This window comes from Coregonus lavaretus (assembly GCF_964263955.1).
Source record: "Coregonus lavaretus genome assembly, chromosome: 9".
Taxonomy (NCBI): Eukaryota; Metazoa; Chordata; class Actinopteri; order Salmoniformes; family Salmonidae; genus Coregonus; species Coregonus lavaretus.
Genome location: NC_139996.1, coordinates 26,054,160 through 26,080,641, shown reverse-complemented (window position 1 = coordinate 26,080,641; position 26,482 = coordinate 26,054,160). Strand labels below are relative to the sequence as shown.

General features: G+C 44.7%; 1 pseudogene across 1 annotated transcript; it reads right to left on the bottom strand.

Moving 5' to 3' along the window:
* Nucleotides 1-1,165: 1,165 nt before the first annotated feature.
* LOC311135308 lies at nucleotides 1,166-26,058 on the bottom strand (annotated as a pseudogene). The gene is made up of 18 exons: nucleotides 26,003-26,058; nucleotides 25,613-25,754; nucleotides 25,194-25,311; nucleotides 24,795-24,917; nucleotides 24,465-24,651; nucleotides 20,736-20,852; nucleotides 20,405-20,552; nucleotides 20,138-20,248; nucleotides 15,895-16,041; nucleotides 6,155-6,276; nucleotides 5,765-5,906; nucleotides 5,348-5,465; nucleotides 4,949-5,067; nucleotides 4,573-4,772; nucleotides 2,276-2,392; nucleotides 1,945-2,092; nucleotides 1,690-1,788; nucleotides 1,166-1,452 (listed from the first exon to the last, which is right to left on the bottom strand). The product of its transcript is annotated as an uncharacterized misc_RNA (transcript).
* Nucleotides 26,059-26,482: the final 424 nt, after the last annotated feature.

The window sequence follows — 26,482 nt, the reverse complement described above, 5'->3', positions numbered from 1 at the left end:
CTGCGTAGAGGTGGATCTGAGAGTCACCAGCAGCAAGAGCGACATCATTGATATACACAGAGAATAGAGTCGGCCCGAGAATTGAACCCTGTGGCACCCCAATAGAGGCAAGTTGCAGCGGAGGTTGCAGAGCTGGTGGCCGGGGTAGGGGTAGCCAGGTGGAAAGCATGGCCAGCCATAGCAAAATGAAAATGTATACACTCACTAACTGTAAATCGCTCTGGATAAGAGCGTCTGTTAAAATGTAAATGTCATCCCTACTGCCTGTGATTTGACCTACTCACTAAATGATGCATGGGGGTTGGAGAAATACACACATGGACGCACACGCACCCACACACACACACCAGCCCCTGACCATGTTGCAGAGATAATGAGAGCTTGTTAGGAGAAATGAAATGTTGAAGCTTTCATTAAAGTCCCTTTCACAGTATACACTGCTGGTGCTCTCCTGAGGATACTTAGGACTTAATGCCATTTATCAGATGGCATATTTGACTCAGTGATATTTAGCTATTACTGCCATTATGTAATACATATTTCTATAGGTAAGATGTGTAGATGGTTGGATATATTTACAGGCTCCAATTGGGTAAGATGCTCTTGTTCTTTTTTGTTGCAGTTTCTGGCAACTGTCATTGGTGAATGTGAGGTGTGATTTCAGTCTTACAGGCATCATGAGCTTGATATGTCATATACAGGGATTCAAAACAAATAGGAATATTGTGCACTTCAATCGTTTATTCAGTCTAAATGGAAACTAAATTAATATCAAATACATCCAGTTTTGAGATAAAATGCATTTAAGTGTCAAAAATCATATTTTCATATTTCACTGTGTTTCTGTAGCTCATTCTCTTTTTCACTCAACTCAGAATTGCAACTCAGACTCATGATGCAATCAGCAACATGTCTGAACCTGTATTCACATCCGATGTTGTCTGAGAACTAGGAGGTTGTCATTGCAATGCCAGAGTAGAAAGGAAACAACCTTACAGCTGAACTGAATATATTAGCAGATGTCATCAACAAAGACCACAGCTTTAACCCAATGATGTCAATGCTTGCTTTAACCCCTCTGGACCAAAGCCAAACTGACCCACGGTGGTTGCCATGGGTAACAGGCATATTATAATGACAAGAGTGGTTGCCATGGGTGATTCAGAATAGTTGCCTTTGGTGATTGATGTTCTAGAATGGCCAGAGGTGGAATAGATTCGGTGTGAGGTTTGGGGTGGTAGAGTTCTAAGAACGGTCGGAGCCTGTGTTGGTTTACGGTCATGGTCATGTTGGTCAGGTTTAGACTGCGGTGGCAAAGCCCACTTGGTTGCTTGTGCGGTCGTAGACGGAGTAGTACTCCATGAGGAATACATCTCCCAAAATCCACAGGGGCTGTCCGTTCTGGGATGGCAGGTAGGTGGGGGTGATCCCCACGGAGCAGACCTGGTTGCTCTGGAGAGAGGAGAACACGCATGTTGAGTGCAATCCACACACACACGCAGACAAACACGCATGCATGCACACACCACACATGCAATTACATGCGCTACTGACACATGGCTTAGGCACACACACACGGCTTATGGACCAGCTTGAGCCATCTAAAATGGCCTTCATTATCCTAACGTCAGTCTTAGAGGGTAACACACACACACACACACAAACACACACACACACACACACACTCACCTGCTGGATGTATGCAGATGGTGGCAGGGGGAAGTTGACTCCATTGATGGTGAAGGTGAGAGTAGGCAGGCTGTTGATCTGGTTACAGTTCACTGTGTACTACAACAACAAACAATTCACAGACATGAGTGAGACAAAACCTCCCTGTACTGGTTTACTCTGTAATGGTTTCCCCAAACTGTCCCTTCTGGATTACACTGGTTTATGGTGTCAGTTAGTACTGGTCTGTAGTGGTTTATAGTGGCTTCCTGCTACCTGTCCGTATTGGTCCTGCTGGGCTCCAATGGACTGCATCAGAGTTCCCATGACCTGTCCGGGTGCAGTCAGCATGGAGGTGCCTGTATCCACGATGGCCTGGCAGCCCTGCCCACACCACCCTGTCTCCTGACCATTGATCTGGAACCTGGAGATATACAAGGGTTAGTGTTAGACAGACAGAAAGACAGACAGACTAGCATTCACAGCGGCCTTAGACATTTTTTGAAAACTTCCAAAAGAAGTTTTTCACCCCAGCTTTTGCCGGCTCTTAGTGGTTCTGATGTCAGTGTCTGGTTAAGTATGTTTTGTTGGTGTGGTTGATCCTGACCCTTGGATGCCGATCTGCCAGTATGTCTGGGAGGTGACGGGGGTCCAGTAGATCTGACCCTGGTACTTGGTGGTGTCCACTCCTCCAAATGACAGCTCACTGCCCTGCTGGCCGCCGCTGCACAGAAAAAAAGTTTCAAGTCATCAAAAAGTTTTCCAAAGAAAGAAGGCAGTTGGCAAGAACATTCAAATGTACAAACATGTATCTGAAATGCATTCATACACATCAACAACCGTAGTTTTATATAGCTTAATAACACAAGATAGATATTGGTCTCCACTAGGCTATGACATACAAGTTTCAAGTGGAGGCTAAGTTCAAAATTGAGTTCATTTGTGGGGTGGGGTGGGGTGGGTTTGGCCTGTTGCCTTCAGCGCGCACATATAGTCCTACCCTGTTTGCGTGGTTTCGATTCCAACCCATACCCTTCTGGCACAAATACCTCAATTCCCCCAATTTACTAGATGTATTTACATGTTTTAATTTTTTTTAAATATGGACAGTCCAGGGATATTTTACCCCCGATCTTGATAAGAAATGACCATATCAGACACTTTTGGATAACATAAATAGGAAACCAATAAAATATTAACTATAGGCTACACCAACATTAGTGTCGGGTAAATTCCAACAGTAAATACTTTATATCTATTGTATGGAATGCTGGTCAAACAGACAAATCACCCTTAGTCTGTTCAAAAAGGACTCTAAGTTGTTCTGATTGCAATACCAACCAGAGGGTGAACATATCTTGAAATACTTTGGTTGCAAGGACAAAGGTAACACCGACATCCTCTTTTAGGGAGCGGTAATGAGGTGACCAATAATGGTTGCTATTGAGATAAACTGTGCGGGTGAATTTAGAGCGTATTGATGGTTTAACGAGACATCAGCTGCCGATAATCTTAGTGCCATCGATGGCTACAATAGGTCCCTTATTATTTGATTATATTCCAATAGGCTACATTCTGAAGGCTACCCATTAGCCTATCCATTATTACATAATGAAAGGTGTGAGTTGATGAGCTGATTTGGCCATCAGCTGTTTGACAGATGTAGGCCTACTTCAGAACGACAAACATTCCTCCAGTGGGGATGCTCGTCCAAGTTTTATAGTTAGGCTATGTACAGTATAATTGTCAATATAGTTCTGGTCTTTGGTGTGGATTGAAAACCTGTATTGTGTGGCTTTAATATTTCATTTCGTAAAGCTGTCAGGATGTTTATGCATTTGAGCCTATCCAAAGATGATTTAATTGAGCTGAGATATTTTTTGTTGTGTAAATTATCAGACTATTTGTTTTACTTCTTGAAATCATTTAAATAAATCCAATTAACTTGTGGGCCTAATTTAGTCTCAGGCTGGTCACTATATCGCCAAGCACTGGCCGCAAACTCTGCTTAGACCACTGCACAATGGCAGATCACAATGCTCTAGCGAGTGTTAAGAATAGTATGAATACTGATGATACATAGGCGCGTCGTTTTTTATTATTTTGTTTTAAGCCTTCCCCAAAACATAGCCCTAACCTTAACCACTCTGAATAAGTTCCTAAACTGTTAACCTTTGAGTTGTTTCTGTTTTAATCCTGTAACCACACGTTATGAATGCGTCAAAAATAGACATTGATCCATGAGTCAAAGGGCAGAATTTAAACCCATGCCGACTCTGACATATACATGCCGGAGTCAGTGGCTGTGACCGCTGGACCACACAGGAATTGAGGAAAACAATAATTTATTCTGCCAATTGCTTGCCTTCAACATATAATAAAACAATTGATCTAAAACAGCTCATTCTAAATAATTATTTAGATATTCAAATCCTCCTGCTGCAGGATTATTTTCCTGCAGGATTATTTTCCTCCTGCGACAAAAGGGGTCCAATTTAGATCCGACATCTGTAGTGGTATATGTGTGGTAAGTAGTGGTAGTGGTATATGTGTGGTAGGTAGTGGTAGTGGTATATGTGTGGTAAGTAGTGGTAGTGGTATATGTGTGGTAAGTAGTGGTAGTGGTATATGTGTGGTAAGTAGTGGTAGTGGTATATGTGTGGTAAGTAGTGGTAGTGGTATATGTGTGGTAAGTAGTGGTAGTGGTATATGTGTGGTAAGTAGTGGTAGTGGTATATGTGTGGTAAGTAGTGGTAGTGGTATATGTGTGGTAAGTAGTGGTAGTGGTATATGTGCGGTAAGTAGTGGTAGTGGTATATGTGTGGTAAGTAGTGGTAGTGGTATATGTGTGGTAAGTAGTGGTAGTGGTATATGTGTGTTATAAGTAATGGTAGGAGTACTGACCTGGTCATGTAGAAAGCGAACTGGTCGGCCTGCAGAAGGTTCTGTGACATCATGTTGTCCATGACGGGAGTTTCTTGTCCGGCTGAGATGGAAGGGTAGGACAGGCCCAGGATACCATCAAACTGGGCCACAACAAAGTTCTGACCTGGCTCGTCAGTGCTCAGACCAATCTCCTGGTTGGTGATGACAATCCCACCAACCTAAAGAGGTGACAAACAACACACACACTCTGCATCATGGAACACTTTGGTTTTGTTAGAATGGAAGTAATTGTACTGTTGTGGCTGTATCTGTTGTGGCTTATTATTGCTTGTAGTTAAGAATAACTGTGGAAGAAGTACTTTAGTATATGTAAGGTTGTTATGCTGGGACTCACGTTGACGGTGTCATATCCGAAGACTCCACTGAGACTGCCAGCTCCGTAGGGTAGGTAGAAAGTATTCCCATTGGCTGAGTAGGTGGACGACTGCTGGGGGTTGAATTTCGTGTGGGTGTCTGCAGGAGGAAGGGTCACAATCAACTTAAAGAGGAAATATACTGTCTTCTAATTATTTATCTGGGAAGTGTGTAGAAGTGATAATGGACTTAAATTTCTCTGATAGTAGTAGTAGTAGTAGAAGTACTGTAGTAGTAGTAGTAGTAGTAGTAGTAGTAGTAGTACAGTTAGTAACATTTATTGTTGAGGAAGTAGTAGTTAATTGATACACATTTTAGGTAGTTGTAAACGTAGCTAGAAGTGGCATTCATTGTCATGAAGCTATCCAGCTGTACTCACTGCAGGCCTGAGTGTTGCAGAGTACGGAGTCAACCCACAGGTTGGCAGAGCCAGTGTCAAACAACACCTGGAAGGACTGGGGGGGAGTACCGATGCTGATGGCTCCGTAGTAGGTGGTCTGGAAAACACAACAGGGAAAATACAGTTGACAAAGATAGAGATGCTGCTAATACATTCAGACAACAACGCATCAGATCTAGAGTGGTTGGCGTGGTTTAGAGTCTAGATCATGGAGTTAGTCGTTATCTTGACATGGTTGTTATCTAGTTAGTTAGACCTAGAATTCACATTTTCTACATTAGCCTACATCATAGAATTTCATTCTAGAATATGAAAATAGACTACTATGGATATAGACAGATAAGACATTGACATTCTAGATAGACCATAAGATTGTGTTTTAGAGCATGTACGTACGTCGGCGTAGTTGTTGATGTACATGGTGGTGGAGCCAGCGAACTCATCAGGAAAGTATTTGAGAGCGGGGTCTTGGTAGGGCAGGTGTTTTCCCTTCTCCATCATTCTCTCACGGATTGACTTATGCTTCACCAGAGGGATCCTAGGGTAACAAGCACACAGATACACTCAGATTGTAATATGAAGGTGAACTTTGTAAATGCAAACAGGGGGAGAGAGAGCGACAAGGAGTTATCAGTGACTATGAGAGATGAGAAAAGAAAAGTGTTTTAAGGAGGATTTAGGGAAAAGGGGCAACTGGATGGAGTGAAAATGTGAAAAGGAAAGAACGTGAGAGACTATATTATTTGAAGTGAGAGAGAAAGAGAGATTTGTGGTTGGAGCACTTACCTGTGGAGTCCCTCAGCGAGCACAGCACATACCAGCACAATAACGAGACTCTTCATGGTCACTCCTGAAATCACAACCACTGGTGAATACACCTTAGCTTGGGTCAGGACTGTTCTTATATACTATACCAAACACACATATGTGCACATATGAAAGCAAGCGGGTGTGATATGGGCACGCGTGTGTCTGTACACATTCATTATCAGACTTAAGGAGGTGACTATCAGCTCCTTTTTCCCCTGACTCCACATTCTCTATTCAGTGTGCAGGCCAGCCCCTACTCCCCTGTACCGATAGCAGCGCTAACCAAACAATTCTGTTAGTTTACTGAACCTTTATAAGGGAGATAACCAGATCAACTGTAAAGTTTGGTGGAGGAGGAATAATGGTTTGGGGATGTCTTTCATGGTTCAGGCTAGACCCCTTAGGGACATCTTAACGCTTTGGCATACAATGACATTCTAGATGATTCTGTGCTTCCAACTTTGTGGCAACAGTTTGGGGAAGGCCCTTTCCTGTTTCAGCATGACAATGCCACTGTGCACAAAGCGAGTTCCATACAGAAATGGTTTGTCGAGGTCGTTTTGGATGAACTTGACTGGCCTGCTCAGAGCCATGACCTCAACCACGTCGAACACTTTTGGGATGAATTGGAACGCCGACTGCGAGCCAGGCCTAATCGCCCAACATCAGTGCCCAACCTCACTAATGCTCTTAAGGCTGAATGGAAGCAAGTCCCCGCAGCAACTTTCCAACATCTCGTAGAAAGCCTTCCCAGAAGAGTCAAGGCTGTTATAGCAGCAAAGGGGGGACCAATTCCATATTAATGCCCATGATTTTGGATTGTAGTGTATGTTGAACATGTTTGCAGTCCACATTGTTCTAATTGCATTGCTTCAATATGGAAATACATTGTTAAACATGCAGATGTCGGATCTTAACTTGATCACTCTTTTGTCAAGAAATTCAAATGAGCCTCGTAAGTCCCTGAAAATTAGCAGTTATCATTCTCTCCATGCGGGGGCAGTTGACTCATTTTGATCAGGCCTGCTATGAAAATATTTTTCTCTCTAACTCCCTCAAACGCTAGGCCTAGGTCCTATTAATGCAACATTCAAATGTACAAAAAATATATCTAAAATGCAGCCATAAATGTCAACAACCGTAGTTTTATATACAGTTGAAGTCGGAAGTAAACTTAGGTTGGAGTCATTAAAACTGGTTTTTCAACCACTCCACAAATTTCTTGTTAACAAACTATAGTTTTGGCAAGTCGGTTAGGACATCTACTCAAATTTTTCCAACAATTGTTTACAGACAGATTATTTCACTTAGAATTCCCTGTATCACAATTCCAGTGGGTCAGAAGTTTATATACACTAAGTTGACTGTGCCGTTAAACAGCTTAGAAAATTCCAGAAAATGATGTCATGGCTTTAGAAGCTTCTGATAGGTTAATTGACATCATTTGAGTCAATTGGAGGTGTACCTGTGGATGTATTTCAAGGCCTACCTTCAAACTCAGTGCTTCTTTGCTTGACATCATGGGAAAATCAAAAGAAATCAGCCACAAACTTTAAAAAAAAAATGGTAGACCTCCACAAGTCTGGCTCATCCTTGGGAGCAATTTCCAAATGCCTGAAAGTATCACGTTCATCTGTACAAACAATTGTATGCAAGTATAAACACCATGGGACCACGCAGCCATCATACCGCTCAGGAAGGAGATGCGTTCTGTCTCCTAGAGATGAACGTACTTTGGTGTGAAAAGTGCAAATCAATCTCAGAACAACAGCAAAGGACCTTGTGAAGATGCTGGAGGAAACAGGTACAAAAGTATCTATATCCACAGTAAAACGAGTCCTATATCGACAAAACCTGAAAGGCCGCTCAGCAAGGAAGAAGCCACTGCTCCAAAACCGCCATAAAAAAGCCAGACTACGGTTTGCAACTGCACATAGGGGCAAAGGTCGTACTTTTTGGAGAAATGTCCTCTGGTCTGATGAAACAAAAATATAACTGTTTGGCCATAATGACCATCGTTATGTTTGGAGGAAAAAGGGGGTTGCTTGCAAGCCGAAGAACACCATCCAACCGTTAAGCACGGTGGTGGCAGCATCATGCTGTGGGGGTGCTTTGCTGCAGAAGTGACTGGTGCACTTCACAAAATAAATGGCATCATGAGGAAGGAAAATTATGTGGATATATTGATGCAACATCTCAAGACATCTGTCATGAAGTTAAAGCTTGGTTGCAAATGGGTCTTCCAAATGGACAATGACCCCAAGCATACTTCCAAAGTTGTGGCAAAATGGCTTAAGGACAACAAAGTCAAGGTATTGGAGTGGCCATCACAAAGCCCAGACCTCAATTCTATAGAAAATGTGTGGGCAGAACTGAAAAAGCGCGTGCAAGCAAGGAGGCCTACAAACCTGACTCAGTTACATAACCTCTGTCAGGAGGAATAGGCCAAAATTCACCCAACTTATTGTGGGAAGCTTGTGGAAGGCTACCCGAAACATTTGACCGAAGTTAAACAATTTAAAGGCAATGCTACCAAATACTAATTGAGTGTATGTAAACTTTTGACCCACTGGGAATGTGTTGAAAGAAATAAAAGCTCAAATAAATGATTCTCTCTACTATTATTTTGACATTTCACATTCTTAAAATAAAGTGGTGATCCTAACTGACCTAAAACAGGGAATTTTTACTAGGATTAAATGCCAGGAATTGTGAAAAAATTAGTTTCATTGTATTTGGCTAAGGTGTATGTAAACATCCGACTTCAACTGTAGCTTAATAACACAAGGTCGATATTGGTCTCCTCTAGGCTACGACGTACAAGTTTCAAGTGTATCTTAAGGTTACGAATAAACTGTCAACATTTTGTTTAATTCTGGCCTGGGGTGTTCTAGCGGTTAGGGCCGCTGCCTTCAGCACACATAGATATGCCTACCTTGTTGGCGTGGTTGTGATTCCAGCCCACACCCTTCTGGCACAAGTAACTCAGTCCCCCCGATTGAGTTGGTTTAGTTACACATTTCAAATATGGACAGTCTAGGATATTGTACCCCCGATCTTGATAAGAAATGACCATACCAGACACTTTTGGATTACATAAACAGGAAACAAATAAAATAATAACAGTAGGCTACACCAACATTAGTTTCCTTTCATACAAAGTGTCGGGTAACTGTACATTTTCAGAGAATTCATTTTACATCATATTTGCACTTCTCCAGAAATAGCAGAAGACATTCCATTGTATTCGAGCCATGTACGTTCTCAACGTGAACTCATGGATGTGAATCTTTCTAATAAGTTTGGTTTTTTATGAAATTAAACGAAAAACAATCCATCAGTTTTTTTTAACAACAATATTTCCAAATAAGATTGGGTCAAAACACAATATCATAAATCGAATCTCTTGTTCCATGATCATAAGGTGTTCTCAACGTGGCCAAACAGTTATATTTTTGTTTCATCAGACCAGAGGACATTTCTCCAAAAAGTACGACCTTTGCCCCTATGTGCAGTTGCAAACCGTAGTCTGTGCACATGTAGGCCTAAGGGCTCTTCGGCTGGAGGCATGGATGTTTTTCCTATTCATTGAAGATAGTTTTTAAAATAGTATACAGTAACCCTACAATAGTTCTACTTATAACAAACATGTAGCCAATCTAGTTTTTGTTATTGGCTTCAACATGGAAATATTTGTCTACACACCTGGCATTCACATTTCAAAAATGAACTGCATATTCAAGCCATGAACAATTGGACAATGCCCAAACGTTAAGCTATAATAATATTAGTCTACCATCTCCATTTATATGAAGAAATAACAGGAATGTCTGTTGACCGTTTTGCTGCTCATTATATATTTAATGAAACATTGGTTATAGGCTACTGATTAGGCTTTTTTGTAAAAAAAAATAAAACAGTTAACTAGGCAAGTCAGTTAAGATCAAATTCTTATTTACAATGACGGCCTACCAAAAGGCAAAAGGCCTCCTGTGGGGACGGGGGCTCGGATAAAAAATTAAAATATAGGTCAAAACACACATCACGACAAAAGAGACACCACAACAGTACATAAAGAGAGACCTAAGACAACAACATAGCATGGCAGCAACACCACATGACAACAACATGGTAGCAACACAAAACATGGTACAAACATTATCGGGCACAGACAACAGCACAACAGCAAGAAGGTAGAGACAACAACACATCACGCGAAGCAGCCACAACTGTCAGTAAGAGTGTCCATGATTGAGTCTTTGAATGAAGAGATGCAGATAAAACTGTCCACTTAGTGTTTTTTGCAGCTTGTTCCAGTCGCTAGCTGCAGCGAACTGAAAAGAGGAGTGACCCAGGTATGTGTGTGCTTTGGGGACCTTTAACAGAATGTGACTGGCAGAAGGGGTGTTGTATGTGGATGAGGGCTGCAGTAGGTATCTCAGATAGAGGAGAGTGAGGCCTAAGAGGGTTTTAAAAATAAGCATCAACCAATGGGTCTTGCGACAGGTTTACAGAGATGACAAGTTTACAGAGGAGTATAGAGTGCAGTGATGTGTCCTATAAGGAGCATTGTTGGCAAATCTGATGGCCGAATGGTAAAGAACATCTAGCCGCTCGAGAGCACCCTTATCTGCCGATCTATAAATTACGTCTCCGTAATCTAGCATGGGTAGGATGGTCATCTGAATCAGGGTTAGTTTGGCAGCTGGGGTGAAAGAGGAGCGATTACGATACAGGAAACCAAGTGTAGATTTAACCTTAGCCAGCAGCTTTGATATGTGCTGAGAGAAGGACAGTGTACCGTCTAGCCATACTCCCAAGTACTTGTATGAAGTGACTACCTCAAGCTCTAAACCCTGAGAGGTAGTAATCACACCGGTGGGTATAGGGGCATTCTTCTTACCAAACGACATGACCTTTCTTTTGGAGGTGTTCAGAACAAGGTTAAGGGCAGAGAAGCTTGTTGGACACCAAGAAAGCTTTGTTGTAGAGCATTTAACACAACATCCGGGGAGGGGCCAGCTGAGTATAAGACTGTATCATCTGCATATAAATGGATGAGAGAGCGTCCTACTGCCTGAGCTATGTTGTTGATGTAAATTGAGAAGAGCGTGGGGCCTAATATCGAGCCTTGGGGTACTCCCTTGGTGACAGGCAGTGGCTGAGACAGCAGATGTTCTGAATTTATACACTGCACTCTTTGAGAGAGGTAGTTAGCAAACCAGGCCAAACACCCCATCAGAGACACCAATACTCTGTAGGTGGCCCACAAGAATGGAATGGTCTACCGTATCAAAAGCTTTGGCCAAGTCAATAAAAATAGCAGCACAACATTGCTTACAATCAAGGGCAATGGTGACATCATTAAGGACCTTTAAGGTTGCAGTGACACGTCCATAACCTGAGCGGAAACCAGATTGCATACCAGAGAGAATACTATAGACATCAAGAAAGCCAGTCAGTTGAATATTGACAAGTTTTTCCAACATGTTTGATAAACAGGTCAAAATAGAAATTGGTCTATAACAGTTAGGATCAGCTTGATCTCCCCCTTTAATAAAGGACACACTGTGGATGCCTTCCAAGCAATGGGAACCTCCCCAGAGAGGAGAGACAGGTTAAAAAGCTCAGAGATAGCCTCAGCGATGATAGGGGCTGCAACCTTAAAGAAGACAAGGATCTAAACCATCTGACCCATGTTTTTTGGGGGTCAAGTTTAAGGAGCTCCTTTAGCACCTCAGACTCGGTGACTGCCTGGTGGGAGAAACTTTGTAGCGGGGTAGGGTGAAAAGAGGGAGGAGCATCGGGGCTAGTCGCATTAGAAGGGGTGGGAGATGAGGAAATGTTGGACAGGCAATGAGGCATGGTTGGGTCAAATAGGAATCCTGACTTAATGAAGTGGTGATTAAAGAGCTCAGCTATGTGCAGCTTGTCAGTAACAACCACATCATCAACATTAAGGGACATGGGCAGCTGTGAGGAGGAGGGTTTATTCTCCAGGTCTTTAACCGTTTTCCAGAACTTCTTGGGGTTAGACCCACAGAGAGAACTGTTCCCTAAAGTAACTAACTTTGGCCTTCCGTGTAGCCTGAGTGCACTTATTTCTCATTTGCCTGAACTAGAGCCAGTCAGCCTGAGTATGCGTGTGCCGAGCTTTTTGCCAAATTGAATTCTTGAGGAGTAACTCTGACAGATCACAGTCTACAAGGCTACTGTGCGCCTCCACTGGCCATCCAAATCGATGCCATAACCAATTGGGTTACCACTAAGACCATCAACCAGTGAGTATTAAATATCACCAGGAGCAATGCTTGAAATTGGCACTTTGGCACACGTTTTTAAAGACACACCTACAATATTTCCAACCCTCCCACCTCAGCACAAGCAAGCTGATATAAGACAGGTAAACTACAGGCACCAGGGTTGGAAAATAGCAAAGCGCTGGCTTTTACAAGTCGATATTGCCCAAGAACGTGTGTTTAACACTACCGTCGCCTTAACAACAGCCAAAAATAGAGTCCACACTGTTATTACTAATGGTATGTAGAAATACGATATGATCTGATGTTTAGTCAAAATGGGTGAAATACTGTATACTGTAAGTTTTATTTACACTTTAGAGGGGACTTTCAGGCAGACATCACACCACAATTTTACTACAATTCAGGAGCCATCAACTAAATAAACATTTGAAAAGATGTAGCAACATTTTGGTGTGTTAAAGATGAGAGGTAGAGAGAGAGAGATGGAGAGAGAAAGATAACAGTGAGAGTAGATAAAGAGTTTACACACTCTTTAAATTAAAAGTAAATGTATTTGCAGTGGTGTAAAGTACTTATGTAAAAACACTTTAAATTACTACTTAAGTTGTTTTTTGAGGTATCTGTACTTTACTTGACTATTTATATTTTTGACAACTTTTACTTTTACTTCATTACATTCCTAAAGAACATTTACTTTTTACTCCATACATTTTCCCTGACACCCAAAAGTAATTGTTACATTTTGAATACTTAGCAGGAAAGGAAAATGGTCCAATTTACACACTTCAAGCGAACATCCGTGAAGCTCAGTTGGTAGAGCATGGCGTTTGCAACGCCAGGGTTGTGGGTTCGATTCCCATGGAGGGCCAGGATGAAAATGTATACACTCACTAACTGTAAGTCGCTCTGGATAAGAGCGTCTGTTAAAATGTAAATGTCATCCCTACTGCCTCTGATTTGACCGACTCACTAAATGCTTCATTTGTAAATGATGCCTGGGGGTTGGAATGCATCCCTGGCTATCCGTAAATTAAAAAACACTTTTGATATTTAAGTATATTTTAGCAACTACATTTACTTTTGATACTTAAGTATATTTAAAACCAAATACTTTTAGATTTTGTAATGAAGTAGTATTTTACTGGGTGACTTTCACTTTTACTTGAATCATTTTCTATTAAGGTATCTTTACTTTTACTCAAGTATGACAATTTAGTACTTTTTCCACAACTGTGTATTTTGGATGTATATGTATATTGGAAATCCCCTAGCTACTGCATTATACGCACTTAGTGTTATTCAGTAATACAGATATAAAGCAACATACACTGAGATATGAACACCTCTCCAAGGTCATGAATAACAATGTGCATGCAAATAGTTCTCCAGATATTTTCAGAGTTGTCATTTCAAATGTTAACATAATTGGAGATAGTTTCTACACATACTGATACAGAAACAACAGTCCTGTAAGTGCTTTTTTATTACAGTAAAGAGAGATCACAAAGGCCTGAATAGTTTATTTTCAGAAAGCACTTCATATTTGATGACATACCAAATTCTGTCCCTGTATCACCCTGCAGGCTGCTGCTGGTCAAGAGCTGTGTGTGTGTGTGTGTGTGTGTGTGTGTGTGTGTGTGTGTGTGTGTGTATGTGTGTGTGAACTAGTCATGATTTTTGATTTAGCACTGATTTTGTCATTGATTGAGCTTTGATAAAGTATACAATTCTGATTTAGACATTGATCTAGCTTTACATTTCTACCTCTGATGTATTTTCTGACTTACCCTGCTTCACAGTGGTCTGTATACATCTGTACTAGGCCCTGTCTGGACTGTCTTGTCCTCACTAGAAAACCTGCAATGCAGCATTTCCCTCTGAGCCTCACACAGTTTCTTACTAATGGAGTAGAGAGCTGAACCTCTGTTGGAACTAATGGACCACAGATATACAGATGTTTTATAGAAACTAAGAAAACAGGATGATGAACTCTTTTAAGCACTATTGTGTCTGTAAACTGGGGACCTGTTAAAATAGAGAATAGTGGCTGAACTGCTTAGAGAGCAAAGCAAAATATGAAGGGTGTGTGAGTTCTTGTGTCTTGTGTGTCTGGTGAATGAGGCACAGACCCAGATAGACAGTGGCAGGCCATATCTCAGAGCAGGATTCCCCAGGGTCTGAGCACTCTGTGTGGGCATGAGTCAGAGAGATGCTCCCCTTTGAAGGGTGGAGGGTGGAGGGGTCAGGTACATGAGGACTGGGGTTGAAATCACAAACGTGTGTGTGTGTGTGTGTGTGTGTGTGTGTCACAAACGTGTGTGTGTGCCTATGCTATCTCTGCTCCTGACATAATCAGTTTAAGCCAGTTTATGATGGTATGTGTGTGTGTGTGTGTGTGCGTGTGTAGAAACAAACAGAAACACACACATGGACGCACACGCACCCACACACACACACCAGCCCCTGACCATGTTACAGAGATAATGAGAGCTTGTTAGGAGACGTGAAATGTTGAAGCTTTCATTAAAGTCCCTTTCACAGTATACACTGCTGTTGCTGTCCTGAGGATTCATAGGACTTAATGCCATTTAACAGATGGCATATTTGACTCAGTGATATTTAGCTATTACTGCCATTATGTAATACATATTTCTATAGGTAAGATGTGTAGATGGTTGGATATATTTACAGGCTCCAATTGGGTAAGATGCTCTTGTTGTTTTTTGATGCAGTTTCTGGCAACAGTCATTGGTGAATGTGAGGTGTGATTTCAGTCTTACAGGCATCATGAGCTTGAAATGTCAGATGCAGGGATTCGAAACAAATAGGATTATTGTTACGTCAATCGTTTATTCAGTCTAAATGGAAACTAAAGAAACTTCAAATACATCCAGTTTTGAGATAAAATGCATTTAAGTGTCAAAAATCATATTTTCATATTTCACTGTGTTTCTGTAGCTCATTCTCTTTTTCACTCAACTCAGAATTGCAACTCAGAATCATGATGCAATCAGCAACATGTCTGAACCTGTATTCACATCCGATGTTGTCTGAGAACTAGGAGGTTGTCATTGCAATGCCAGAGTAGAAAGGAAACAACCTTACAGCTGAACTGAATATATTAGCAGATGTCATCAACAAAGACCACAGCTTTAACCCAATGATGTCGATGCTTGCTTTAACCCCTCTGGACCAAAGCCAAACTGACCCACAGTGGTTTCCATGGGTAACAGGCATATTATAATGACAAGAGTGGTTGCCATCGGTAATATGTGTTCTAAAATGTCCAGAGTAATTGCTATGGGTGATTCAGCATAGTTGCCTTTGGTGATTGATGTTCTAGAATGGCCAGAGGTGGAATAGATTCTGTGTGAGGTTTGGAGTGGTAGAGTTCTAAGAACGGTCGGAGCCTGTGTTGGTTTACGGTCATGGTCATGTTGGTCAGGTTTAGACTGCGGTGGCAAAGCCCACTTGGTTGCTTGTGCGGTCGTAGACGGAGTAGTACTCCATGAGGAATACATCTCCCAAAATCCACAGGGGCTGTCCGTTCTGGGATGGCAGGTAGGTGGGGGTGATCCCCACGGAGCAGACCTGGTTGCTCTGGAGAGAGGAGAACACGCATGTTGAGTGCAATACACACACACACGCAGACAAACGCGCATGCATGCACTGTCACGATCGTCAAAAGGAGCGGACCAATGCGCAGCGTTGCGAGTGAACATGATGACTTTATTTAGTAAAGTGCAACACGAGAAAACAAAACAAAAGACGATACGTGAAGTCCAAAAGTTACCAATACTGAAACATGGAACAAGGAAACAAAAACCCACAAACACAAGGTGAAACCACACAGTTTAAATATGGCTCCCAATCAGAGATAACGAGCCGACAGCTGTCACTCGTTACCTCCGATTGGGAGTCACATGAATACAAACAAGGAAGACAACCACCTAGACACCCCAACCAAACAGCACACAACAAAACGAACACACCTAATACCCAACCTAGCCCACACAACACCCAACAAAACAAACACACCCTGGTTCTATAACAACGTCCCGGAACCAGAGCGTGACAGTACCCCCCCCTAAAGGTGCGAACCCCGGGCGCACCAGCATACAGTCTAGGGGAGGGTCTGGGTGGGCGTCTGTCCACGGTGGCGGTTCTGCCCCTGGTCGTGGTCCCCATCCCACCTTAGTCACCACCCGCTTCCCTAGCCTCCTCCACATTACCACCCCCCAACTACACCCCACTGGGTTAAGGGGCGGCACCGGACTAAAGGGCAGCACCGGACTACGGGGCAGTACCGGACTAAGGGGCAGTACCAGGCTAAGGGGCAGTACCGGACTAAGGGGCAGTACCGGACAGAATGGCGGATACTGGCTGGACGGCTTTGGCGGCTCCCGGCTGGACGGCTCTGGCGGATCCCGGCTGGTCGGCTCTGGCGGATCCCGGCTGGACGGCTCTGGCGGATCCCGGCTGGACGGCTCTGGCGGATCCCGGCTGGACGGCTCTGACGGATCCCGGCTGGACGGCTCTGGCGGATCCCGGCTGGACGGCTCTGGCGGATCCCGGCTGGACGGCTCTGGCGGATCCCGGCTGGACGGCTCTGGCGGATCCCGGCTGGACGGCTCTGGCGGATCCCGGCTGGACGGCTCTGGCGGATCCCGCCTGGACGGCTCATGGCTGGCTGACGGATCTGGCTGCTCATGGCTGGCTGACTGATCTGGCTGCTCATGGCTAGCTGACGGATCTGGCTGCTCATGGCTAGCTGGCGGATCTGGCTGCTTATGGCTGGCTGACGGATCTGGCTGCTCATGGCTGGCTGACGGATCTGGCTGCTCATGGCTAGCTGACGGATCTGGCTGCTCATGGCTAGCTGACGGATCTGGCTGCTCATGGCTGGCTGACGGATCTGGCTGCTCATGGCTGGCTGACGGATCTGGCTGCTCATGGCTAGCTGACGGATCTGGCTGCTCATGGCTGGCTGACGGATCTGGCTGCTCATGGCTGGCTGACGGATCTGGCTGCTCATGGCTGGCTGACGGATCTGGCTGCTCATGGCTGGCTGACGGATCTGGCTGCTCATGGCTGGCTGACGGATCTGGCTGCTCATGGCTAGCTGACGGATCTGGCTGCTCATGGCTAGCTGACGGATCTGGCTGCTCCTGTCTGGCAGAAGGCTCTGGCTGATCCTGTCTGGCGGAAGGCTCTGGCTGATCCTGTCGGGCGGAAGACCCTGGCTGATCCTGTCGGGCGGAAGGCTCTGGCTGATGCCGTCTGGCGGAAGGCTCTGGCTGATCCCGTCTGGCGGAAGGCTCTGGCTGATCCCGTCTGGCGGAAGGCTCTGGCTGATCCTGTCTGGCGGGAGGCTCTGGCTGATCCTGTCTGGCGGGAGGCTCTGGCTGATCATGTCTGGCGGAAGGCTCTGGCTGATCCTGTCTGGCGGAAGGCTCTGGCTGATCCCGTCTGGCGGAAGGCTTTAGCTGATCCTGTCTGGCGGAAGGCTCTGGCTGATCCCGTCTGGCGGTAGGCTCTGGCTGATTTTGTCTGGCGGTAGGCTCTGGCTGATCCTGTCTGGCGGAAGGCTCTGGCTGATCCTGTCTGGCGGAAGGCTCTGGCTGATCCCGTCTGGCGGAAGGCTCTGGCTGATCTTGTCTGGCGGTAGGCTCTGGCTGATCCTGTCTGGCGGGAGGCTCTGGCTGATCCTGTCTGGCGGAAGGCTTTAGCGGCTCCTGTCTGGCGGAAGGCTTTAGCGGCTCTGGTCTGGCGGACGGCTCTGAAGGCTCATGGCAGACGGGCGGCTTAGCAGGCTCAGTACATACGGGCCGTTCATGCAGCGCTTGGCATACGGACAGTTCAGACGGCGTTGGGCAGACGGGCAGTTCAGGCAGTGCTTGGCATACGGACAGTTCAGACGGCGTTGGGCAGACGGGCAGTTCAGGCAGTGCTTGGCAGACGGGCAGTTCATGCAGTGCTTGGCAGACGGACAGTTCAGACGGCGTTGGGCAGACGGGCAGTTCTGGCAGTGCTTGGCAAACGGACAGTTCAGACGGCGTTGGGCAGACGGGTAGTTCATGCAGCGCTTGGCATACGGACAGTTCAGACGGCGTTGGGCAGACGGACAGTTCAGGCCCCGTTGGGCAGACGGCAGACTCTGGCCGTCTGAGGCGCATCGTAGGCCTGGTGCGTGGTGCCGGAACAGGAGGTACCGGGCTGAGGACACGCATCTCAGGGCTAGTGCGGGGAGAAGCAACAGGGCATGCTTGGCCCTGGGGACGCACCGTAGGCCTGATGCGTGGTGCCGGAACTGGAGGTACCGGGCTGAGGACACGCATCTCAGGGCTAGTGCGGAGAGCAACAACAGGACGCACAGGACTCTGGGGACACACAGGAGGCTTGGTGCGTGGTGGAGGCACTGGTGGTACTGGGCTGGAGCGGGGAGGTGGCGCCGGAAATACCGGACCGTGCAGGCGTACTGGCTCCCTTGAGCACTGAGCCTGCCCAACCTTACCTGGTTGTATGCTCCCCGTCGCCCGACCAGTACGGGAAGGAGGAATAACCCGCACCGGGCTATGTAGGCGAACCGGGGAAACCATGCGTAAGGCTGGTGCCATGTATGCTGGCCCGAGGAGACGCACTGGTGGCCTGCTGCGTGGGACCGGCTTCATGACATCCGGCTCAACGCTCAATCTAGCCCGGCCAATACGAGGAGCTGGAATGTACCGCACCGGGCTATGCCTGCGTACAGGAGACACCATGCGCTCTACTGCGTAACATGGTGTCTGCCCGTACTCCCGCTCTCCACGGTAAGTACAGGGAGTAGGCGCAGGTCTCCTACCTGACTTCGCCACACTCCCTTTTTGCCCCCCCCCAAGAAATTCTTGGGTAGTACCCACGGGCTTCCAGCCTCGACTCCGCGCTGCCTCCTCGTACCACCTCCTCTCGGCTGCAGCTGCCTCCAGCTCTTCACGAGGGCGGCGATATTCTCCCGGTTGTGCCCAAGGACCCTTTCCATCCAAAATCTCCTCCCATGTCCATGAATCCTTAGGAGGAGTCCATAACTCCTGTGTAGGTAGGTCCTGTTGCCGCTTGTTACGCTGCTTGGTCCTTTTATGGTGGGTTTTTCTGTCACGATCGTCAAAAGGAGCGGACCAATGCGCAGCGTTGCGAGTGAACATGATGACTTTATTTAGTAAAGTGCAACACGAGAAAACAAAACAAAAGACGATACGTGAAGTCCAAAAGTTACCAATACTGAAACATGGAACAAGGAAACAAAAACCCACAAACACAAGGTGAAACCACACAGTTTAAATATGGCTCCCAATCAGAGATAACGAGCCGACAGCTGTCACTCGTTACCTCCGATTGGGAGTCACATGAATACAAACAAGGAAGACAACCACCTAGACACCCCAACCAAACAGCACACAACAAAACGAACACACCTAATACCCAACCTAGCCCACACAACACCCAACAAAACAAACACACCCTGGTTCTATAACAACGTCCCGGAACCAGAGCGTGACATGCACACACCACAAACACATTTACATGCACTTCTGACACATGGCTGAGGCACACACACAAGGCTTATGGACCAGCTTGAGCCATCTAAAATGGCCTTCATTATCCTAACGTCAGTCTTAGAGGGTAACACACACACACACACACACACAAACACACACACACACACACTCACCTGCTGGATGTATGCAGATGGTGGCAGGGGGAAGTTGACTCCATTGATGGTGAAGGTGAGAGTAGGCAGGCTGTTGATCTGGTTACAGTTCACTGTGTACTACAACAACAAACAATTCACAGACATGAGTGAGACAAAACCTCCCTGTACTGGTTTACTCTGTAATGGTTTCCCCAAACTGTCCCTTCTGGATTACACTGGTTTATGGTGTCAGTTAGTACTGGTCTGTAGTGGTTTATAGTGGCTTCCTGCTACCTGTCCGTATTGGTCCTGCTGGGCTCCAATGGACTGCATCAGAGTTCCCATGACCTGTCCGGGTGCAGTCAGCATGGAGGTGCCTGTATCCACGATGGCCTGGCAGCCCTGCCCACACCACCCTGTCTCCTGACCGTTGATCTGGAACCTGGAGATATACAAGGGTTAGTGTTAGACAGACAGAAAGACAGACATACTAGCATTCACAGCGGCCTTAGACATTTTTTGAAAAGTTCCAAAACGAGTTTTTCACCCCAGCTTTTCCCGGTTCTTAGTGGTTCTGATGTCAGTGTCTGGTTAAGTATGTTTGGTTGGTGTGGTTGATCCTGACCCTTGGATGCCGATTTGCTAGTATGTCTGGGAGGTGACGGGGGTCCAGTAGATCTGACCCTGGTACTTGGTGGTGTCCACTCCTCCAAACGTTAGCTCACTGACCTGCTGGGCATCCCTGCTCAGAAAAGGAGTTTCAAGTCATCAGAAAGTTTTACAAAGAAAGAAGGCGGTTGGCAAGAAGGTGGTTCACTCTTCACAGAATACACTTTTCTCCTCAAAAATCTTGTGCCTTGTATCTGTGATATTGTTTCTGGAGCAGGAATAATGAGTATGACAGTGATTATGTACATAATTAAGTAAGTACATTAAAGTATATTACCTGGTCATCTAAAAAGCGAACACATTGGCCTGCAGAAGGTTCTGTGACGTCTGTGTGTATTTTATATTGAGTACCAGTGGTAGTATATGTTTGGTAAGTAAGTAGTGGTACAGATGTCAGTTCTTAACTTGATCACTCTTTTGTCACTGAGGATTTTCCTTCTGCATCAGGAAGTAGAAATGAGCCTTGTGAATCCCTGAAAAAGAGCAGTTGTCTTTCTCTCCATGCGGGGGCAGTTGAGTCATTGGGATCAGGACTTGCTATCAAAATAAATGTCTCTCTCGTTCGCTGAAACGTTAGGCCAAGGTCATATTCCTGCAACATTCAAGTGTAATTTTTTTATCTGAAACTCAGTCATACACATCAACAACCATCGTTTTATATAGCTTAATAACACAAGATAGATATTGGTCTCCACCAGGCAATGACAATCAAGTTTCAAGTGTATCCTAAGTTCAAAATGTAGTTCAATCATTGGGTGGGGTGTGGTGGGGTGGGGTGGGGCTGATGCCTGCAGCGCGCACATACAGTGGGGAGAACAAGTATTTGATACACTGCCGATTTTGCAGGTTTTCCTACTTACAAAGCATGTAGAGGTCTGTAATTTTAATCATAGGTACACTTCAACTGTGAGAGACGGAATCTAAAACAAAAAACCAGAAAATCACATTGTATGATTTTTAAGTAATTCATTTGCATTTTATTGCATGACATAAGTATTTGATACATCAGAAAAACAGAACTTAATATTTGGTACAGAAACCTTTGTTTGCAATTACAGAGATCATACGTTTCCTGTAGGTCTTGACCAGGTTTGCACACACTGCAGCATGGATTTTGGCCCACTCCTCCATACAGACCTTCTCCAGATCCTTCAGGTTTCGGGGCTGTCGCTGGGCAATACAGACTTTCAACTCCCTACAAAGATTTTCTATTGGGTTCAGGTCTGGAGACTGGCTAGGCCACTCCAGGACCTTGAGATGCTTCTTACGGAGCCACTCCTTAGTTGCCCTGGCTGTGTGTTTTGGGTCGTTGTCAAGCTGGAAGACCCAGCCACGACCCATCTTCAATGCTCTTACTGAGGGAAGGAGGTTGTTGGCCAAGATCTCGCGATACATGGCCCCATCCATCCTCCCCTCAATACGGTGCAGTCGTCCTGTTCCCTTTGCAGAAAAGCATCCCCAAAGAATGATGTTTCCACCTCCATGCTTCACGGTTGGGATGGTGTTCTTGGGGTTGCACTCATCCTTCTTCTTCCTCCAAACACGGCAAGTGGAGTTTAGACCAAAAAGCTCAATTTTTGTCTCATCAGACCACATGACCTTCTCTCATTCCTCCTCTGGATCATTCAGACGGGCCTGGACATGTGCTGGCTTGAGCAGGGGACCTTGCGGGCGTAGTGTTACTAATGGTTTTTATTGAGACTGTGGTCCCAGCTCTCTTCAGGTTATTGACCAGGTCCTGCCGTGTAGTTCTGGGCTGATCCCTCACCTTCCTCATGATCATTGATGCCCCACGAGGTGAGATCTTGCATGGAGCCCCAGACCGAGGGTGATTGACCGTCATCTTGAATTTCTTCCATTTTCTAATAATTGCGCCAACAGTTGTTGCCTTCTCACCAAGCTGCTTGCCTATTGTCCTGTAGCCCATCCCAGCCTTGTGCAGGTCTACAATTTTATCCCTGATGTCCTTAAACATCTCTCTGGTCTTGGCCATTGTGGAGAGGTTGGAGTCAGTTTGATTGAGTATGTGGACAGGTGTCTTTTATACAGGTAACGAGTTCAAACAGGTGCAGTTAATACAGGTAATGAGTGGAGAACAGGAGGGCTTCTTATAGAAAAACCTACAGGTCTGTGAGAGCCGGAATTCTTACTGGTTGGTAGGTGATCAAATACTTATGTCATGCAATAAAATGCAAATTAATTTCTTAAAAATCATACAATGTGATTTTCTGGATCGATTCCGGCCCTCAACCTTCTGGCACAAATAACTCAATCCCCGCCAATTTACTAGATTTATTTACACATTTTAAATATTGACAGTCCAGGGATATTTTACCCCCGATCTTGATAAGAAATGACCATATCAGACACTTTTGGATAACATAAATAGGAAACCAATAAAATATTAACTATAGGCTACACCAACATTAGTGTCGGGTAGATTCCCACATTAGATACTTTATTTATATTGTATGAAATGCTTGTCAAATAGCTGAATCACCTTTAGTCTGTTAAAAAATAACTCTAAGTTGTTCTGATTACAATACCAACCAGAGGGTGAACATATCTTGAAAGACTTTGGTTGCTATTGAGATCAGCTGTGCGGGTGAATTTAGAGCGTATCGATATTTTACTGAGACATCAGCTGCCGATAATCTTAATGCCATCGATGACTGCAATAGGTCCCTTGTTATTTGATTATATTCCAATAGGCTACATTCTGAAGGCTACCCATTAGCCTATCCATTATTACATAATGAAAGGTGTGAAAACCGCTGCTGTTTGTTTCCCTGGCTTAGTTGATGAGCTGATTTAGGCCATCAGCTGATTGACAGATGTAGGCCTACTGTAGAACGATAAACTTTCCTCCAGTGAGGATGCTTGTCAACGTTTTATAGTTAGGCTATGTACAGTATATTTAGTCAATTTAGTACTGGTCTTTGGTGTTGATTGAAAACCTGTATTGTGTAGCTTTAATGTTTCATTTCGTAACGCTGTGAAGATGTTTATGCATTTGAGCCTATCCAAAGACGATTTAGTTGAGCTGAGATTATTTTCTTTGTGTAAATGATCAGACTATTTGTTTTACTGCTTGAAAACATAAATCCAAATAACTTGTCTAATGTAGTCTCAGGCTGGTCACTATGTCGCCCAGAACTGGGAGCAAACTCATGAGGTTCAGAGCGAGCTGCTTAGACCACTGAACTATGGCAGATCACAATGCTCTAGTGAGCATTAAGAATATTATGAATACTGATGATACATACTGTAGGCTCGCCGTTTTTTATTATTTTGTTTTAAGCCTTCCCCAAACCATAGCCCTAACCTTAACCGCACTAATTAAATTCCTAAACTGTTAACCTTTGAGTTGTTTCTGTTTTAATCCTATAACCACGCGGAATTAATGCGTCAAAAATAGACATTGATCCAAGAGTCAAAGGGCAAATCTAAATACTTCTTTAGATATTCAAATCCTCCTGCTATAGGATTATTTTCCTCGTGCGGTGAAAGGGGTCCAATTAAGATCCGACATTTGTTGTGGTAGATGTGTGGTAAGTAGTGGTAGTGGTATATGTGCGGTAAGTAGTGGTAGTGGTATATGTGTGGTAAGTAGTGGTAGTGGTATATGTGTGGTAGGTAGTGGTAGTGGTATAAGTGTGTTATAAGTAATGGTAGGAGTACTGACATGGTCATGTAGAAAGCGAACAGGTCGGCCTGCAGAATGTTCTGTGACATCATGTTTTCCATGACGGGAGTCTCTTGTCCGGCTGAGATGGAAGGGTAGGACAGGCCCAGGATACCATCAAACTGGGCCACAACAAAGGTCTGACCTGGCTCGTCAGTTGACAATGGTGACAAACAACACACACACTCTGCATCATGGAACACTTTGGTTTTGTTAGAATGGAAGTAAATGTACTGTTGTGGCTGTATCTGTTGTGGCTTATTATTGCTTGTAGTTAAGAATAACTGTGGAAGAAGCACTTTAGTATATGTAAGGTTGTTATGGTGGGACTCACGTTGACGGTGTCATATCCGAAGACTCCACTGAGACTGCCGGTTCCGTAAGGCAGGTAGAAAGTATTCCCATTGGCTGAGTAGGTGGACGACTGCTGGGGGTTGAACTTTGTGTGGGTGTCTGCAGGTGGAAGGGTCACAAACAACTTAAAGAGGAAATATAGTGTCTACAATTTATTTATCTGGGAAGTGTGTAGAAGTGACTTAAGTATCTCTGATTGTAGTAGTAGTAGTAGTAGATGTACAGTAGTAGTAGTAGTAGTAGTAGTAGTAGTAGTAGTACAGTTAATAACATTTATTGTTGAGGAAGTAGTATTTAATTAATACACATAGTAAGTAGTTGTGATAGTAGCTAGCAGTAGCATTCATTGTCATGAAGCTATCCAGCTGCACTCACTGCAGGCCTGAGTGTTGCAGAGTACGGAGTCAACCCACAGGTTGGCAGAGCCAGTGTCAAACAACACCTGGAAGGACTGGGGGGGAGTACCGATGCTGATGGCTCCGTAGTAGGTGGTCTTGAAAACACAACAGGGAAAATACAGCTAACAAAAGATAGTGGTGCTGCTAATACATTCAGACAACAACGTATCAGATCTAGAGTGGTTGGCGTGGTTTATAGTCTAGATCATGGAGTTAGTCGTTATCTTGACATGGTTGTTATGTAATTAGTTAGACCTATAATTCACATTTCTACATTAGCCTACATCATAGAATTTCATTCTAGAATATTAAAATAGACTACTATGAACATATAGACAGATAAGACATTGACATTCTAGATAGACCATAAGCTTGTGTTTTAGAGCGTGTACGTACGTCGGCGTAGTTGTTGATGTACATGGTGGTGGAGCCAGCGAACTCATCAGGAAAGTATTTGAGAGCGGGGTCTTGGTAGGGCAGGTGTTCTCCCTTCTCCATCATTCTCTCACAGATTGACTTATGCGTCACCAGAGGGATCCTAGGGTAACAAGCACACAGATACACTCAGATTGTCATATGAAGGTGAACTTTGCAATTGCAAAGAGGAGGAGAGAGAGCGACAAGGAGTTATCAGTGACTATGAGAGATGAGAAAAGAAAAGTGTTTTAGGGAGGATTTAGGGAAAAAGGGCATCTGGATGGAGTGAAAATGTGAAAAGGAAAGAACGTGAGAGACTATATTATTTGAAGTGAGAGAGAAAGAGAGATGTGTGGTTGGAGCACTTACCTGTGGAGTCCCTCAGCGAGCACAGCACATACCAGCACAATAACAAGACTTTTCATGGTCAATCCTGAAATCACAACCACTGGTGGATACACCTTAGCTTGAGTTAGGACTGTTCTTATACACTGTACCAAACACACATATGTGCACACATGAATGCAAGTGGGTGTGAAATGGGCACGCGTGTGTGTGTTTACACATCCCTTATCAGACTTAAGGAGGTGACTATCAGCTCCTTTTTCCCCTGACTCCACATTCTCTATTCAGTGTGCAGGCCAGCCCCTACTCCCCTGTACTGATAGCAGCGTTAACCAAACAATAACATAACAAAACTAACTACTCAATAACTCTTCATTAAATGGATTTCCATGGCCGAGCAGCCTAAGATCACCACGCGTAATGCCAAGCTCTGGCTGGTGTGGTGTAAAGCTTGCCACAATTGGACTCTGGAGCAGTGGAAACGTTTTCTCTTGAGTGATGGAT